Source organism: Bos taurus, chromosome 15 (genome assembly GCF_002263795.3).
Source record: "Bos taurus isolate L1 Dominette 01449 registration number 42190680 breed Hereford chromosome 15, ARS-UCD2.0, whole genome shotgun sequence".
Taxonomy (NCBI): Eukaryota; Metazoa; Chordata; class Mammalia; order Artiodactyla; family Bovidae; genus Bos; species Bos taurus.
Window position 1 is genome coordinate 4,746,600 of NC_037342.1, and position 4,365 is coordinate 4,750,964.

Consider the following 4,365-nt stretch of genomic DNA (forward strand, 5'->3'; position numbering starts at 1 on the left):
TTTTCCATCTCTTTGAGCCTGTTTCTTCATTTATGAAGGTGAATAGCAGTATTCCATAGACTATTAGTATTTTATGAGATTAAATATAATGTATATGAAAACTCTTCTAAAGCTTAAAAACACATGAAAAACATCAGTTAATACAATTATTTTAAAAATATCACTATAAAGTAAAAATATTTCATGTTCAACTTTAGAAAATTTGAACTTACTGAAAAATGAAAAGAAATTTAATTATATGCTTATTATCTAGAAATTAACACTTATTTTCCTCTAGTACATTTTCTGTGCATTTAAAAATAATAGTGAAATAACTGCAATTTTGAGTTCTAGTTTTTTATTGAAATAACAAAATGTCTCTAAATTCTTATTTACAAAATTCTGTATAATGTTCCATCATACAATTGCATTGTCATTTATTGAACTGTATTTCCCTTGCTGATTTTATTGGTTGTTTCCATTTTTTTTTAGTATATGTAACACACAAATAAACATTCTTGATATCATCTGTATACATATCTGATTATTTTCCAGGAATACTTAGATATGGAAATGAAATGCTAAAAAGCCTAAAGAACTTGCAGCTCTTGATATAATATTTTTGGAAATTATAATATTTTATATTATAATATTTTTGGAAAAAATAACTAGGCACAATGTGCATCTACATTCAAATTTCATACCTGTTCTTTACTGAATGAATAATGTGGGGTAATTAACAGCTACTGTAAGCTAAGCACATGAAGAAATGTAGTAGAGACTTAAAAAGTATTTCCTTTCTTTTCTCTCTGCCCAAATGTTACTTCAACTAGAGAGTTACTTCAATTCTTGACAGCCCCAAAGACTACTCATCCTACTTTGTACTCCTACTAGGATGTGATAGGAGAGGTGAATACCTTATGCTGAATCTTAAGGTGCGTGTCTCTATTAGTCAGCTAGTCAGACATGAGCAGTTCCCACCCCATCCTGGATGGACAGTGGTGGTCAGATCACACCCAGAAATGTGCTCAAGGACTACCACCATGGTTTCCAGCCATTCAAGGACCAAGCTAGATAAAACTGCCACTGCAGTTTGATGCCAGTGTAGCAGGACCTAAAAGGTAACTCAAAGAAGCCCAGGGTTCATTATGCTGTATTTGCAATATATTAGCCTTGCAGTTTTTGGTACCTCTCCCACCACTGAGTTTTGCCTTGGTGCTTGTGAGTGAGCACCTGTGTACTAGGAGAAAAGTTATATAATCAAAGATGTCAGTCAACTTGTCAGTCAAATGACACAGGACACAGGGAGGGACCACGACTCTAAAAACCCAGCCCTACTCCATTGCATGGCTACTTCTGTTTTCCAGACAGTCCCCTCTCATACTATCTCTGGAGTGTACTTCCACTTTTGCTTAATGAAACTCTTGCTCTATGCCTCTTAACTGAATTCTTTCCTTTGAGAAGGCAAGAACCAAGGAAATCACCATTCTGCAGGTGACACCTCCTTGTTAGAATCACTGAGAGCTCAGAGGCCTTTCTCAGAAGGGCTCACTCAGCCCTGTGGTTTTACCATTTCACTTCACTCTGTTGTACTGGGATCTTAGGAAATGACTCATCAAAATCCAAGAGACTTATTTATAAACCAACATATCAGTTTATTCACTTATACCAAGGAAACTAGAACATTCATGTCAACTGGTCATTATGGTCTCTTCCCAACAGAAATTCTATCTGAAAGACTAAATTTATTTCAGCAGTTAACTTTGTGAGACAAGAGTGGATACCAACTCTGGTTTATGGTTATAAATTTTTTCTCCCCTGCTGGCCTACAGATATTTTGAAAGCTGGAACATCTATTTCTTTAACTGCAATGCCCAATGCCTGGGATAGAGATAAATATTTTTTTAATGTGTTTCCCAAAAGATAGAAAGACAGAACAAAAGGAAAAATCAAGGGATAGAAGAACAATCTTCAACTTCTCAGAAATGGAGTATAAACATTCATTCAAACCACAGGCTAGCCATGATATTTTTTTATCATGCACTCATTGTATTTTTTAATTTTACCCCGGGGAGATCAGTTATTTGTGCCTCCATTTAATGTTCACATGTGTTTGCAACTGATTTTTTCAGGAAGTCAAATTGAAACAAGCAACAAGAAACAACACACACTCATCTTTAGGAAAATTTGTCTGATTTGAAATTCCTTAGATGGATACCAGCAAAATGAGATTAGAGATCCACTCCTTCTCCCTTAAAGAATTTTGTGAACTTTTACAATAGATGGAAATATTTATTTATGATTCATAGACTTTGAAATGCAGAGATGAATTTTCAGGGCAGATCAAGAGGTGTGATTTAAGTGAAATAAAATTGTGAAACAGGATTTTAAAAAGCAGATGAGACTTGCATTCTTTGAGGGTTTTATTCACATTGCACTTATCTTTGTATGACTGCACCAAGAAAAGCAGTGTTTATTCATAGATAATGTAAGACCGTTACATAGAATGCAGCCCCATGGAGTGTGGAAGACTAAAAATGATGTGGACACCCCTAAATTATGGGTTCATTTTAGTGTATGACTGTCATCTCTGGGTTACTCAAAATCCATGTCTATCTGTCTATCCAACAAACCACTTACTCCACGTCATTTTGAAAATAATGTGGGCGTAAATGTTCAATCAGATGAATTAACTCATCAGTAAATTTAGAGGAAAATCCTCCTTACATAGTTGGAGACAAAGATGAGATAAGAGGACTCTTTACTGAGCAGCCTCTATGTATCAAGTATGGGGATGTATGTTGGTCATAAGTGACCTCACTTAACTTTTATGCTGCTCCATTTAAGGTGGAGGCTGTTATCTCATTCTGCAAATAAAACCACAGTTCAGATTAGATAGCAGATAACAGATGGAGGTAACAGATAACAGAATTCCATCCCAGATTCTGCCTGATTCCATAACATGGTCTCAGGAACTTAAAAGGAACTCCAGATACTTCTAGCAATATTGACATTTAACGATGTGACCTTGGTGAATTAACTACCCTTTTTGACTGGATGCAGATTGTTCGTGTCTTCCAATCCATGAGCATACGATGAGTGTGCATGTGTGTCCATCTGTCTGTATGTGTAGTTATTTGCAGTATGTGAAAGTGTGTTACTCACTCAGTCTTGTCCAACTATCAGTTCAATTCAGTTGCTCAGTCATGTATGACTCTTTGCAACCCCATGTACTACAACACACCTCCCCGTCCATCACCAATTCCCGGAGCTTGCTCAAATTCATATCCATCAGGTCACTGACGCCACCCAACCATCTCATCCTCTGTTCTCCCCTTCTCCTCCTGCCTTCAATCTTTCCTAGCATCAGGGTCTTTTCCAATAAGTCAGTTCTTCGCATCAGGTGGCCAAAGTATTGGAGTTTCAGCTTCACCGTCAGTCCTTCCAATGAATATTCAGGACTGATTTCCTTTAGGATGAACTGGTTGGATCTCCTTATAGTCCAAGGGACTTTCAAGAGTCTTTTCCAACATTACAATTTAAAGCATCAATTCTTCAGCACTCAGCTTTCTTTATAGTCCAACTCTCATATCCATACATGACTACTGGAAGAAACATAGCTTTGACTAGATGGACCTTTGTTGGCAAAGTGATGTATCTGCTTTTTAATATGCTGTCTAGGTTGGTCATAACTTTTCTTCCAAGGACCAAGCGTCTTTTAATTTCATGGCTGCAATCACCATCTGCAGTAATTTTGGAGCCCAAAAAAATAAAGCCTGTCACTATTTCCATTGTTTCCCCATCTATTTGCCATGAAGTGATGGGACAAGATGCCATGATCTTAGTTTTCTGAATGCTGAGTTTTAAGCCAATTTTTTCACTCTCTTCTTTCAAGAGGCTCTTTAGTTCTTCTTCACTTTCTGCCATAAGGGTGGTGTCATCTGCATATCTGAGCTTATTGATATTTTTCCCTACAATCTTGATTTCAGCTTGTGCTTCATCCAGTCTGGCATTTCGCATGATGTACTCTGCATAGAAGTTAAATAAGCAGGGTGACAATATACAGCCTTGACATACTCTTTTCCCAATTAGGAACCAGTCTGTTGTTCCATGTCTGGTTCAAACTTGACCTTCATACATACTTCTTGACCTTCATACTGATTTCTCCGGAAGCAAGTAAGGTGGTCAGATATTCCCATCTCTTTCAGAATTTTCCACACTTTGTTGTGATCCACACAGTCGAAGGCTTAGGTGTAGTCAATAAAGCAGAAGTAGATGTTTTTCTGGAACTCTCTTGCTTTTTCAATGATTCAATGAATGTTTGGCAATTTGATATCTGGTTCCTCTGCCTTTTCTAAATCCAGCTGGAATATCTGGAATTTCATG